General features: G+C 37.3%; 1 long non-coding RNA gene across 1 annotated transcript in view; it reads left to right on the top strand.

Annotated features, from left to right (window-relative positions):
• The first annotated feature begins 757 nt into the window (after nucleotides 1-757).
• Nucleotides 758-15,681, top strand: part of LOC126957039 (uncharacterized) — an 81,913-nt gene continuing 66,989 nt past the window's right edge. The window contains exon 1 of the long non-coding RNA XR_007726633.1: nucleotides 758-1,011. This is a non-coding gene — a long non-coding RNA (uncharacterized LOC126957039). The remainder of the gene's footprint in view (nucleotides 1,012-15,681) is intronic.

Genomic DNA, 15,681 nt, shown 5'->3' with positions numbered 1-15,681 from the left:
TTCTGGATGTTAAACCACAACTTGGAATCACAGCCTTATTTTTCACATGTGCTCTCATGCACATAGATTTTGGTGCATAAACAGATTTCTTAAGCATTTTCACTTCTTTGATTTCAAATGTATCTAATATTTTTAAAATGTATATTTTTGTGTTATTTTCACCAATGCCACCCTTGTTTCTTTTAGTTACACACTCTTTCGAGGTAAAATTAGAATACAGGTAATTGTAAAGTAATTATGTTATTGAATAACAAAGCACAACTGTTAGTGCTTTTTAAAATTATGTGGGAATAAGAATCATGACAGACTTGCTTCAGGCACTGCAGTTTTGCCTTCTATTTCCTTGCCTCCTCTCACATCCTTCCTCCTCCTCTCCCCTTTCCTTCCTCTCTCTTTCTCTGTCAATATAAAATCATCCCTGTAGGCAAAACTCTGGTATTTATTTCCATTAAGATGCTGAATGTTTTCCAAATCATTTTCCAAATCACTTATACATGAATAAGTAAAAAACAATAAAATGTATCAATATGTAAAACATTTCACTTGAATAAGTATTTGGAACTTTCACATAGCATTTTTACTCATAAATTAGGTGTCACACATTGAGATGAATTCATGTTTATGTATATATGCTAATTAGAACAATAAGAGGATTTTTTAGGCTTATAAACATGTTCTTTCCCACTCTACCGGTTTGCTCTTATATTTAAGTGCAAAAAAGAGCACTTTTTGTCTGAGCATAACATTGGAATTTGAATTGAGATTGTGGACAGTATGGTTACCGCAGTGTGGTTGCTAGAGGCACTCTGCTGATTTCATATGTATGGGTTGAATAGACTGCATTTTTGAATGGCACCTACATGAATCTAACTATAGCTTTGAAATAAATAAAAGGAAAAGATCCAGCCCAACTGGAGTTTTCATAATGTTCTTAAACTGTGGACTGCAAGGATTCTGGGCGATTTTATAGTCTCAACCCCATATGAAAGATGGACACAAAGAGCCAGAAAGGTAAGATTGATAGCCATCGTTCCTGGAGAATGGAACCTCATCTCAGATGGAAGGAAGGCACATCCCTAGGCTTCTGCCAAGTCCAGCTGGTCTTTACTCATTTTCTTTGATATTCTTTACTTTCAACTTTAAAAATAATATTCATAAAAGTAATATGTGCATTTCTATAAAGACAATGGTTTATTTCTTTCTCACTCTGCCTGTTTTAATGGCCTGTCTTGGTACTTTTCCAGTTTTTAAGGGGAAAGTAATAATACTCAAATACTTCTAGCTGTCCAGCTTATCACTCTGAAACTTCCTCATGTTATGTCCATCATTTTACAATACATACCTAGAGAAGACTTTCATTTGACAGGACTTAAAGTCATACTAATAATATAAGCCACTGTCCTATTTTTGACTTAGAATAATTTGTCCATTTCCATTTCTCTAGTTAACTTCCTTTTGTAGTCAAAGAAATAAAAAGCTTACATTGTTTCCCTTCCAACATTAGGAATATAAACCAACTAACCAATGTATTACTAAGAACCAGAAAAAAAATTAACTATTCTGGAAATGGTAGATGGAACTTGATTCAGGAGGGCAACTTTTATGCCATAGAGATAAGAAGTATAAGAAAATGTTAAAAACAAAAGATAATATAACCCAAGTGCTGAATATCTGTGAAGCCACATTGATCTGCTTTTTTACACATAAAATAAAACCAATATTACTGATGAAGAGACTGAATCTTCACAGTTTGAGTTCATGAGAATACATTTATCATGACATTCAATTTTTAAAGTCTCAGACAAAATGTTATATAATATAAATGAATACTGTGGTCTCCTGAATTCTGGTTTGTATAGAAATTTCTACAATATCCAGAAGAGAGGAAAAGATGAAGAAGAAGAAACAGAGTTGAGTGAGTGTAGTGTTTACTGTCTAATTCCAACTTCAAGACATATGTATCTGAGCACATGTACCGTGAGAGAGGAGCTGAGACATTGAGACTCAGAACAGCCCTGATCTTGGAGAAAACTGTAAGCTCTTAATGAGGGTCATGCACCAGGATGTATGGAGACCAGCCCTGAGGTTGAGGACTGGAAAGTGAATCCAGGCCCTTCCTGCAGAAGGCCTTCTAGGCCACCTTAAGGGATCTAGACCTTTTTCCCCCAAAATAGTTATCCCTGCTTCTCTTCATTCATTTTTCAGTTTATAGAAGTATATCCTTAATTGTTTTCAAAAACAATACACAGGAAAGAAAAATTCTGATGAAAATTCTCATCTTTATCTTGTTTATCATAGACCTTGCCTTTCTGATGCTGATCTACTTCAAGTGTCTGGTGGGGTTTGGCTGTTTATTCATGTTTATGAATGAAAAATTAGGTAGATTAATGGGTCTTTTCTGCTGTTATTGATTTCTTCTCTGATAGTCCGCTCTCTGTATTGGCAGGGCATGCTGACTGTGAGGTTTCAGGTAAACCCTTTGGTTCTCTTAGTGTGCAAGCCACAACAGGGTCTCATCCCACATGCTCTCTTGTGACCTTTTCAGGCTGGGTTAGTCTGGGTCCCCTGAGAAGGAGATACCAAGATTAGAGGTGCACAACATTAATTGGGGAAAACACCCATTAGAGGAACAGGAATGATAAGAAGGAAGATAAGATGCAAAGAGTTTTCTGACCATGAAACAAGCCTGACCTCTGTGAAGACAGGGAAGGAAGGAAGGCAGAATAGGTCATCTCAGATGGCAGCATAGTTCCTAGAAATATTATGCCAGGCTCTTGGGAAGCTCTCAGGACAAAGTAGCAAGTTAAAGAATTTCTGCATCTTGTAAGTTGAGCCTGCCTCTGCGTTCTTGCCACTCTCAGTCATTGGCTGAGAGAGCAGGAAGTGTGGTCTTTGAGTGTACTATGGTGGTACAGTCAGAGTGCAACAGCTGGAGATGTCAACCAATCACTCTCCCTGTTGCTGAAGAGCTGAGCAATTCACTTTTATGTTTGCCACACATGCCTCCATCAAATGTGGAGTTTATTTCCGCTCTGCAGAAATCTGTGCTGGCCGTGTTACCTGCTTCGGTCACGAGAATGCAACAAAAATGACTACGCGTAACACAGGAGACTGAGGTTTAGATCATGCAATTTCTTTCCATATCATTTGCTAATAAGGCTTTTTTTTTTTTTTTTTTTTTGGAAATGAGATGCCATGAAAGAAGTCTAAATACCCTGAGATGACCATGAAGAAAATCACTTCAGCCACATAAAGAAAGAAAATCTACATGAAGAAGCATGGTGATGACAAACATGCAGACAAAGCCTTTTTGGATCTTTTTGCCCAGCCCAGTTACCAGCTGAGAGATTGATCCCAGACCAAAATACATGGAGCAGAAGCACTGCTCTGCCCCAAATCCCAATCCAAAGAATCATAAACAAAATACAGTGGTTGTAGTTTCAACTCTTTAATTTTAGATGTACTTGTTACTGTATGGAGGGGCCTACCTTAGTATCCCTACCACACTCAGATAGTGGCTATGAGCAGCCCACAAGAAGCCTAGCCTTTGAGTGAATATGGCTAATGAAGTTTCCAGGGAGAATGTTGGAAACTTTAACTGACCTCTTTTAATTGTCCATTATAAAGTGAGAGAAATCAACCAAAAAAGGAGCTGTTTCATATTCAAGCAGAATTTACAGGAACTATTTTTAACTTAGGATGTGCCAGGTTAGAAAATAAAACTATGTCTCATTCCCAGCTCCTCCAGCTGGCATAGTCTCCAAATTAGGAAATGGATGCAGAGCCAAAATTAAATCCAAGACGCTGCCTGTAAAATGTGGCTTTGGGGTCAATATTAAGTCAAAGATCTTCCTGGAAGATGCTTTGTGAAGAAATTAAAAAAAAAAAAAAAATTAGTGGTATATTGCTTTGATCTCTGCTTGAATAAAGGGCACCTAAGGATATGAAATGATTTGTCCCATGACACCCTGATTCACAAACTGAAGCAGAGGGGCACATACATGTCTTTTGTCTAAGGAGTGGGGTTATAATTCAATGTATAGGAAAGACACATATCTTTGATAGAAACTGTACCAGTTTGGACTGAAATGGACAAGAGATTTCAAAATGAAGTGAGGCCTATGGGCCCCCAAACTTTCACACATAGGAAACAAGTTGAGAAAATCACTCAGCTGCAAATATGGGCAATGTCTTTTACAACATGGTACAGCAACATGGTATAGCTACACTGCCAGGACACCTGCTTCTGGAGAGCAGAGCTGGACTTTAATCATGTACATTTATTTTCCCCAGAGCAGCAGGGGTTGACGACATATGCTAGGTGGATTTCAAAATTGCTGTGGATGACTGACTACTGTGTAGTTTCCTGTTTTCCTCCTTTTTTGAATGACAGGGGCTGTTGCAGTTATTCTGTCTCTATTTTCCCCATATACATTGGGTGTGGGTCAAGAAAAATGTCTTTTAATTTTTTATCCATTCATCTCTGAAGATAAGATGCTGTGCCCAAAGAATAACACCTGAAGAAACTTATCTGCACCTGGACCCAATTTAGATAAAGAAATTGTCCTCAAGCCTAGGTCTGATGTAATAGAATGAAATTTGGGGGGAAAGTGACGAGTGTGTTTTTCATGAGAGAGGAAATTTTTTGTGGACTGAAGGCAGAAGGTGTGTTTCCAAAATTGGTTCCCAAAATACTTGTTATCCCATAGGCTATTTTGCAGTGTGACTTTACCTTGACCTCATTAATTATGAAGTCTATTTCCCCTCTGCTGGAATCTGAGCTTTCCTTGTTATCTGTTTTTCCAACAGAATATAGCAGAAGTGACTGTGTAAAACTTCCCAGTCTGGGCCTTAAAAAATCTATGGTCTCTGCCTTTACCACTTGGAAGCCAATGGCCTTCTGAAAAGAGCCACTGTTTCAAGGCCATCATGCTATCGAGAAGCCCAAGCTAGCCATGTATAGAGAGGGCTGCCACATGGAGGCGCACTGAGGAAGCAATGTGAGTTAAGCTTTCTCAGATCTTCTAGTCCAGCCTAGCTGCAAGCCAGCTGCAGCTGACTGAATAACCCTTGTGCAGCGGAAAACTCTCAGTGCCCCCAATCCTGGTCCATATATTTATGAGCTAAACTGCTAACTTTTGGAACATTTTATCATGCAGTAATAGATAACTGAAACAGGGATAACTCTCCAGTCTTAGAACGTTCTAGCTTCACCCGTATCAATTGCTCAATTTCCTTAGTATGTTTCTTGTGTTAGCCCAGGGGGTAAATATGGCTACTGCATTTGTTCAGGACACTGATTTGTGTAGCTTATGCAATTGCAGTTCTTGATCAACCATCTCATTTTGTGCTTTGTCTCCTATTCTGACTTGTTATATTTATCAACACCACGAATTTCGTCATGAGAAACAAACAAACAAAAACCAAATAAAATTAAAATACACACACACACACACACACACACACACACAAAACTTCCTTCCTCTGCTGCATTTTTCTCTGATGGGAATGTTTCTTTTTCCTGAAATGTGCCTTAATCTTAGTTCGATTTTCTTCTTCCTTCTATTCTCAGAGTTTTAACGAATTTATTCTTAATTTAATAACTTTACAATCATTCAGTGTTTGGTGGGACGTAGGCAGAGTAAACTTGAGTGTCTAATCTATATTTGGATATTGGTAGTCCATTCACCTACATTCTAATCATTATTCATTAATTTCTTTATTATTTCAACAAAAGAATCTTCATACATAAAGGATCATAGTAGTTCTTAAAAATATTCTGTTAAGAGCTTCCAATACAGTGAAGAAGACAAGCATTTGAACAGGTAACTCTAACTCAAGCTGAGGTGAAATGAGAGCTGGAAGGGAGCAGACAATGTCACTCTTTATTATTATTATTATTATTATTATTATACTTTAAGTTCTGGGATACACGTGCAGAATGTGCAGGTTTGTTACATAGGTCTACACGTGCCATGGTGGTTTGCTGCACCCATCAACCTGTCATCTACATTATGTATTTCTCCTACTGCTATCCCTCCCCTAGTCCCTCCACCCCCGTGACATGCCCCAGTGTATGATGTTCCCTTCCCTGTGTCCATGTGTTCTCATTGTTCAACTCCACTTATGAGTCACTCTTATTTCTGATGTAGAAGTGTGGAGATGACTTGACAGAGAAGCACGCATGTGAGCACCCAGCACTTGGCACTCAGCCTAATGTGCTCAAGTAGGAATGTGAAACAGAGTTGTTCATTGAAATGTTTAATGAAAAGTCTTGAATCTTGAAGCATGAGTATGACGTCAATAACCAGACAAGATGAGATGAATTTTCATGCCCAGGGAAAAGCAGGAATTAAGATTTGAAAGAACCAACAATGGTACCAGAGAGTCTCCTAGCATGTCTGGGGTGCTGGATATGTGGAGGGATGAAGTGACCTATCTGACTCCAAAAGTAGTAGAAATGATAGTAACATATATATAATTTATAAGAAAATATATACATAAAAATATTTCTTTTTTTCATTGATACTGGGAAGTTTCTTAAACACAGTAGTGATAAAATATGAGAAGAAAGTAATGATGAAATTATATTGACTTGGCAATTGTTAGGAAGTGAAAGATGAGAAATAGATGAAAATCAAAGAGAATTTTCAGATTTCCAGCTTGAGGGCTCCTATTTAGCTGCTTCCAATGAAAGTAGGTGGAAACAAACAAGTATTTCAAAAAAAACCTGCATCAGAGCTTTTCAATTGAGACAGTTTATGTATAATGTAATTAGCAGGGAAATGGTGGCAAAGGACCTCTCTATGGGTCAGGTGCCCACTTCTCTCTTCCACCGCTGTGATCACATGACCTAGATTGTGAAACTGAGCTGCCTCTTAGTCTGATTCACTAAACAGTGTCCTAAACATAGACACTAAAGTAGTAACATGAAATCTTGGCTGTTAATGGAGATCTGAAAATCCATTATCTGGTAACTTACCCATATATTATTTTTTTCTCATAAAAATAGATTATTCAGACCATAGGTAGCCCTTAATAGCATTTAAAAGAGCACACTGAAAGAGCTCATTTCTAATAAAAATGCAATGAAACTCTTTCAGCCTTAATCTCAAGAAAGCAAGAAAAAATGGTTGTGATATTTCAAATCAAAACTAATTTGTTAACCTTTATGGACAGTTTTGAAAACTTTATTTCAAACAGTACCTGAATTATCAGAAAAGGAAACCCATTGGATTCACAATCTTAATAAGAATTCTATCCTGTTTGTTGTTTCTGGATCTTTATGCCATACACTATTTCATCGCTCAAAATCTTTCTGAATGGTTAACATATGCTCCCCATTTTCTTACACCAAGCCTCTTACATGAGGACCTTCTTCCCTTTAGCCTGCAGGTTTTATCTGTTGTTTATGTATAAATGCTTTTTTCAGTAAAGAAATAGAAATCTTAAAGTTAAGATTGAGTGTGAGATAAATAGACCTCTGGTTAACCTGAGCCTTTATATCCTAGATGAAAATCAACCTTTCTGAACTGTAAAATAATCTTCTATTTCTCTACCCCTCATTCCACTCTACCTTCGAATGTAAAACTCATTCACATTAAGGCATCAATGAATGGTATTTCTCCTTAAAGTTATTTGATTTTAAAAACTTTTTCAACAAATATCTGAAATGTTGAAGTTATAGTTTCTGGAGCATCTTAAAGCACAGAAGTGCAGGAAAGTATTCAAGAGTTGAAAGAGGATTAGCTTGAAGTTCCATGAAGTTAGGTGACCAGTGAAAGAAATTTCATAAATAAGGAGCCAGTTTGGAAAGAAGAGTCTTTCCAGAATTTGAAAATTGCATGATATCAGAAACTATCTACTTTACAAAGCCACCATTTAGCTGGGTAGCTGGGTAGCCACATTTCCTTGTATTTCTATTACCCTAGCCCAGACCATCTGAAATGCAATTGTGAAACATAGATGAGTGAAGTTACTAATTATGAAGAGAAACAAACAGGGAAAATTCTTGATTAAGAGTCAGTGAGAGTGTTATCACTTCTCTCTTCTGATAGATGCCATGCTATTGGGAGATAAAGGCAGTTGACAGAAAACCTATAAATAAGGTTGCTATTAGATGTGGGCACAAGAGAAATAAAAGCACAATATAGATTTAAAATATTGACTTACACAGAGGGAAAAGAGGTGGCAAGCACTGAAACAAATCTATCAAGTGTTCAACAGAAATAATTATAATATTAAGAAATCTCATTAGCAATTTATCATAAGAGTATGTGGACACAAATGAGATTTAAACTAATATTTCCAGGCGATACCTTAGCTCTGTATCTCCATGGACTTAGAAACATTGATCAAGTTAACATGACCTATTATAATTAAAACTCAGCCAAGAGAGTGTACTAAAGAAAATTTATGGGATTGGGCTTCTGTAAGAGCTCCATAACCTGATGAATCATTACCCCCAATCTCTGTTACTATAGTTCTACAGCTCTCATTATAATTCTAGTGAGAAAAGCACTTAATGAAACAGTTCTGAGGAGGAAGCATGTTTATCAAACTTTGCTAATTGTATTATCCTTTGACCATCTAAGAGCTCTACTGATGAGACCTTAAGGGAAGGTCTACTGTCAAAGGCATACTCCAGTTGATCTCTACTTAAAAAGAGTAATTTTTATCCACTGGAAAAGTTGGCAATGATAAAAAGATTATTTTTTTCTTTCTATCCAGGAAAAACTTGAACCTCAAACTGTAAAATAGTAAAAAGGTATCCTTACCACTTTTTCCCTAATTTATGCTTTATTAGCCATACTCTACTGGTTGTGCCAACAGTCCTAATTTGAGATTAAAATAAAAGCTACATTAACTACTCAACTTGGTAAAGGTATACCACAGCACACATATAGTATGCTATTTCCATAAGCCTTCCCAAATTTGTGCCCACTTCTTTTATATTTCTTCTCTTCTCCCTTTTATTTATATAGTCTGAAAGAAATGACTGGGACTGAAAATAGAACATTTAAAAATATGCTTTATTTTTAAAGTCAGGTATATTTAGGTATACTAAACATATTGTAAAATTTACCTTTTAGATATATAGTTCTATGAGTTTTGACAGACACACAGAGTTGTACAGCCACCACTATGATAAAGATAAGGAATATTAAAATGGGATGTTTGTTTCTAAATTTTTTAGAAAAATGATGAGTTGGGAATGATTGAGGTGGTTAATTAGAGGAAGTTGACTACAGTGAGAAAGACCATGAGAAAATAAGGCTGAAGTGTCAAATCAAGGAGGTTGGCTAAAAGAACACAGTGTCAATGATAAAGGTTGGAAATTTGGACTCTGTGAAAAAGACCATATATACATATAGGAGACCTGAAGGCAGGTGGCAGAAGGGAAAGTACTTTGATCCTTCACATTGTGTCCTTCTTCGCACCCAGGGACTCCTTCCCACCTTGTTTTTCCCAGTCATCTCTATCTTCCCCATTTCATGAGTCCTTTATAGCAGGAACAACTGCATTATACCCCGTGAGCTTTACATTGTTTAATTTTGTGAAGTTATGGGGCAATAATTTTCCAACTTTAGTGAGATTCATAGTTGTCTGTGGAATATTTAAAAATACTTGTGACTAGATAAACTCTCAAAGATCATGCTTCAGTTATTTTTAGGTGGAACTTCTTTTAAATGTAATTGGATGTTGGAAAGCAGAGTGAAATATTTTGGTATCAGGAATATTTATAGACACAAAATATGCCATGAAGTAATTATACAGTGAGACCTCTTTCTGTTAAGATGATAGGGTGCACCCTACACAAAAGTAACCTCACTCTGGACCAGCTCTTACTCCTTGCTCCACACAGAGTTGAGGAAGGGTCGAAGAACTGGCTGCAGAATTGTGAAAGCTACCGATTAGTTATTGTAGTCTTCAACAGTTCTCTGTAACCCTTTCTTCTATGTAATAATATCCTCTCCATTCCCTTCTCATTCTTTAAGTATATGTCTTAATGCAGAAAAGGACTGGTAGTCATTTATATTCAGAGTGAAACACATTAATTCTCCTCTATTAAATCTCTTAGCACTTTCTAGCTACTTAATGCTGACTAAAATAACTTTTTAAAAGCTATTATTAAAGCAGGGACCATAAAACAGCAACTTGCCATACGAACATGCGTCATATTTGGTAAACAATATCTTTTTTACTGAACTTACTTGATCATTTTCTATATTTATGTATTTTTATTGTTTAACATATTTTTTAACTGACAACATTGCATATATTTATTGTGTACAACATGATGTTTTGAAATATATATACATTGTGGAATGGCTAAATCAAGTAAATTAATGTATGCATTACCTTATGTAGCAATTCTGTAGTGAGAACGCTTAAAATCTATTCTCATCATTTTTCAAAAATACAATACATTGTTATTAACTACAGTCACTATGTTGTACAATAGATCTCTTGAACTTACTCTTCTTATCTAACTTAAGTTTTGTATCCTTTGATATTGGTACATAATGGTTTAAATGTAATTTGAATTACGTGCCAATATTTAAAAATGAAGATATTTTATACAAACTATATATATATATATATATATAGTTTTGTTTTGTTTTTTTTCTGAGACAGAGTCTTGCTCTATTGCCCAGGTTAGAGTGCAGTGGTGTGATCTCAGCTTGCTGCAACCTCCACCTCACTGCTTCAAGTAATTCCCCTGCCTCAGTCTCCCGAGTAGTTGGGATTACAGGAACATACCACCATGCCCAGCTAATTTTTGTATTTTTAGTAGAGACAGAGTTTCACTATGTTGTCCAGGCTGGTCTCAAACTCCTGACCTCAAGTGATCTGCCTGCCTAGACCTCCTAAAATACTGGTATTATAGGCTTGAGCCACCACACCTGGCCGACAAACTATATAAATTACTTCCTTGGTAAAATGTCTGTAATTTAAAATACTTTAATGTAATTAGTGTGATATTACATAGCTGTATTGTTTTGTTTTGTTTTGTTTTGTTTTAATTCTAAAAGTGATCAGCCAAAACTAGTAATTTGCAGGAAGGGCCATACACCTAAGACAGCTGTTTTAAGCCCTCTTTTTGCTTTCTTCCAATAATATGTTTTTATTGGTGAAGTGCTGGTCTTGCTCTTTCGTTTCTCCAACCCCGCTGCTCTTACTTGCATTTCCCACCTGGCCTTGTGGACATTGGCATCTATGAAAACGGCACTGAAGGAATTTCAGATCCTGTCAAACAGGTGTGGCAGCAGCTCTCAGCTAAGAAGACTTCTTTTAGTGTTCAAAGTCATGTGAATGAAAAGCCTTGAAGACAAATTTGCATTATTCATTTTGGCTCTTAGAAGGAAAATATTAGACAGCCACTTAGAACCATTGAACTGTCCGAATTCTCTTCCTTTCTCTTTTCTATCTTTTAATCTTAATCTTTCCTGTCTTTCCTATCCTTCTGCCCTTAATGTCACACAGCTGGAGATCCAGAGGTCTTTTACCCCACTCCCCATAGTGCCAATGCCAGCTAATGAAAGCCAGCCATATGAGACAAAAAGCTGGTTCTTTGAAAAGATAAACAGAATTGAAGACCATTAGTGAGATTAACCAAGAAAAGAAGAGAGAAGATCTAAATAAGCTCAATTAGAAACTAAACTGGAGATATTACAACCAATACCACAGAAACACAAAAGATCATTCAAGGCTACTATGAACACCTTTATGTGCACAAACTAGAAAATCTAGAGAAAATGGTTAAGTTCCTGAAAATATACAAATCTCCCTAGATTAAATCAGGAAGAAATAGAAACCTGGAGCCGAGCAATAACATGTAGTAATATTGAATCAGTAATTTTTAAAAATGCCTAAAAAGGAAAAGCTTAGGACCAGAAGGATTCACAGCTGAATTATATCTGACATTCCAAGAAGAATTGGTACCAATTCTGCTGAAACTATTTCAAAAGATAGAGAAAGAGAAAATCCTCCCTAAAATCATTCTACGAAGCCAGTATCAACCTAATACCAAAACCAGGAAAGGACATAACAAAAAAAGAAAACTACAGACCAATATTCCTGATGAAGATTGATGTGAAAATTCTCAAAACACCAGCTTGCTGAATCCAACAGTATACCAGAAAGAAAATACATCGTGATCAAGTGGGTTTCATACGAGGGATGCAGGGATGGTTTAACACACACAAGTCAATACCTGTGATACATCACAAAAATAGAATCAAAAACAAAAACCATATGACCATCTCAATTGATACAAAAATATTATTTGATAAACCCCAGTATCCCTTTATGATAAAACCCTAAACAAAATAGGCATAGAAGGGACTTACCTCAAAGTAATAAAAGCCATGTATGACTTTTATTATTTAAAAGCCAACATCATACTGAATGGGGAAAAGTTGAAAGCGTTCTCCCTGAGAACTGGAAGAAGACAGGGATGTCCACTTTCACCACTTCTATTTAACATAGTACTGGAAGTCCTAGATAGAGAAATCAGACAAAGGAAAGAAAGAAAGGGCATCCAAACAGGAAAAGATGAAGTCAAACTGTCACTATTCGCAGATGATATGATTGTGTAACCTGAAGACTCATCCAAAAAGATCCTAGATCTGATAAACAAATAAAATAAAGTCTCAGCATACACAGTCAATGTACACAAATCAGTAGCACTGCTATATGTGAACAACAACAGAACTGAAAATCAAATAAAGAACTCAATCCCTTTACGACAGCTCCAAAAATCAATCAATCAATAAAATACTGAGGAATATACTTAATCAAGGAGGTGAAAGATCTCTACAAGGAAAACTACAAAACACTGCTAAAAGAAATCATAAATGACACAAACAAATGAAAACATCGATGCTCATTGATAGAGAGAATCAATATTGTATAAAATGACCACACTGCCTAAAGCAACCTACAGATTCAATGCAATTCTCATCAAAATACCATCCGCATTCTTCACAGAACTAGGAAAAACAATCCTAAAATTCATATGGAACCAAAACAGAGTCTGCATAGCAATACTAAGTTAAAAGAACAAATCTGAAGGCATCACATTACCTGACTTCAAATTGTACTACAAGGCCATAGTTACACAAACAGCATGTCACTAGCATTAAAAGTAGGCACATAGACCAATGGAACAGAATACAAAGTCCAGAAATAAAGCCAAATGTTTCCAGTCAACTGATCTTTGACAAAGCAAACAAAAATGTAAATTGGAGAAAGGATGCCCTATTCAATAAATAGTGTTGGGAAAATTAGCAAGCCACATGTAGAAGAAGAAAACTGTATTGTAATCTCTCACCCATACAAAAATTAAATAAAGATGGATCAAAGACTTAAATCTAAGGCCTGAAGCCATAAAAATTCTAGAAGATAACATTGGAAAAACTTTTCTAGACATTGACTTGGCAAGGATTTCATGACTAAGACCCCCAAAGCAAATGCAAAAACAACAAAAAAAGTGCATGAGACCTAATTAAACTCAAAAGCTTATGCATAGCAAAGGAAGTAATCAGCATAGTAAACACAAAACCCACAGAATGAGAGAAAATATTTGCAAAGTATGCATCTGACAAAGGACTAATATCCAGAATCTACAAGGAACTTAAATCAGCAAGTAAAAAACAAATAATCTCATGAAAAAGCAGGCAAAGGACATGAATAGAAGAAATCTCAAAAGAAGATATACAAGTGACCAACAATCATGTGAAAAAATTCTCAATATCACTAATCATCAGGGAAATACAAATTAAAGACATAATGATATAATGAGATACACCTCACTCCTGGAAGAATTGCTATAATTTAAAAAGTCAAAAAATGATAGATGTTGGCATGGATTTAGTGAAAAGAGAACACTTTACGTTGCTGATGGGAATGTAAATTATAGTACAACAGCTATAGAAAACAGTATGGAGATTCCTTAAAGAATTAAAAGAATTAGCATTCAATCCAGCAATCCCACTATTAGGTATTTACCCAAAGAAAAAGAAGTCATTATATGAAAAAGATGCATGCACACACATGTTTTTAGCAGCACAATTTGCAATTGCAAAGATATGGAACCCACTTAAGTGCCCATCAACTAACAAATGGATAAAGAAAATGTGCTATATAGTCACCATGGAATACTACTCAGCCATAAAAATGAATACAATAATGTCTTTTGCAGCAACTTGGATGCAGCTGGAGGCCATTATTCTAAGTGAAGTAACTTAGAATGGAGAAACAAGTATTGTATGTACTCACTTGTAAGTAGGAACTAAGCTATGAGGAAACAAAGGCATAAGAATAATATACTGGACTTTGGGGACTTGAGGGGAAATGTTGGGAGGGGGTGAGGGATAAAAGACTGTACATTGGGTACAGTGTACACTTCTTGGGTGGCAGGTGGACTAAACTGTCAGAAATCACCATTCAAGTATTTATTGCGAGTGGCCAAGATGGCCAACTAGAAGCAGTTATGGTGCATGTCTCTCAGAGAAAGGAATGAAAGCGGTGAGTTAATATAGCACCTTCAACTGAAACATCCAGGTACTTGCATTGGGACTATTAAAGGAAACAACTCAACCCAAAGAGAATGAAGAAAAGCAAGTCAAAATGATAGCCCTCCTGGGAGGGACACAGAGCCAAGGGAACCTCCCCCTCCCAGGGAAGTGGTGAGTGAATGTGCATCCCTGGGAAAGCAGGCTTCTTCCATGGATCTTTGCAGCCCCTCAGGTCAGGAGATCCCCTCAAGAACCCACTTCACCGGGGCGTTCAGTCTAACATACAAAGCTATGTGGAGTCTTGGCAGAGCAGCCACTCAGGCATATGCAGAGTTCCAGGAGCTTTACATACTCTGGCTCTGAGCTTCCCAGCAAAAGTAGCTGCAACTTTGGCAAGATGGGAGGTTGGACCTTTTTACATACCCCTAGGAAAGAGACTGACTCTTAGGGGCCAAGCAGCAATGGTCTGCAGGCCCCACGTCCATGGCACCTTACCGGATAAGACCCACTGGCTTGGAATTCCAGCCAGCCACTGGCAACAGTATTGTGCCTCCCTGAGAAAGAGTTCTCAGGAGGAGGGATAAGCTGCCATCTTTGCTATTTGGATGACTCAGCCATTCCAGTCTGTGAGCTTTGGAGAGTCCAGACTAAATGGGGGCAGAAGGGCCCCCCAGCACAGCACAGCTGCTCTACCAAAATGTGGCCAGACTGCTTCTGTAAGCACATTCCTGATCAGTTCCTCCTTACTGGGCAAAATCTCCCAACCGTGGCCTCCAGACACCCCCACTGGTGTTCTCTGGCTGATCAGAGACTTGAATTCTCTCCTGACAGAGTTCCTAGAGGAAGGAATCTGCTTAGATGTTCCAGCCTGCAGGCTTCAGAGACCCCAAGCCAACCAGGACAGAAGCGGCACTCCAGCACAGCACAGCTGCTCTATGAAAGCATAACTAGACTGCCTCTTTATGTGGGTCCTCTATTTCATTCCTCCTTACTTAGTGAAAGTTTCCAACTGGGGCTTCCTGCCAACCCTGCCAGTTTTCTCTGGCCAACAGAGAATTGAAAACTTTTGGTGACAGAGCACCCAGAGGGAGAGGTGGACCACCATCTGTGCTGCTTGGGTGACTCAGCCATTCCAGCCTCCAGGCTTTGGGGAGCCCAA

The sequence above is a fragment of the Macaca thibetana genome, chromosome 6, assembly GCF_024542745.1.
Source record: "Macaca thibetana thibetana isolate TM-01 chromosome 6, ASM2454274v1, whole genome shotgun sequence".
Lineage (NCBI taxonomy): Eukaryota > Metazoa > Chordata > Mammalia > Primates > Cercopithecidae > Macaca > Macaca thibetana.
This window is presented reverse-complemented; position numbering and strand designations above follow the sequence as displayed.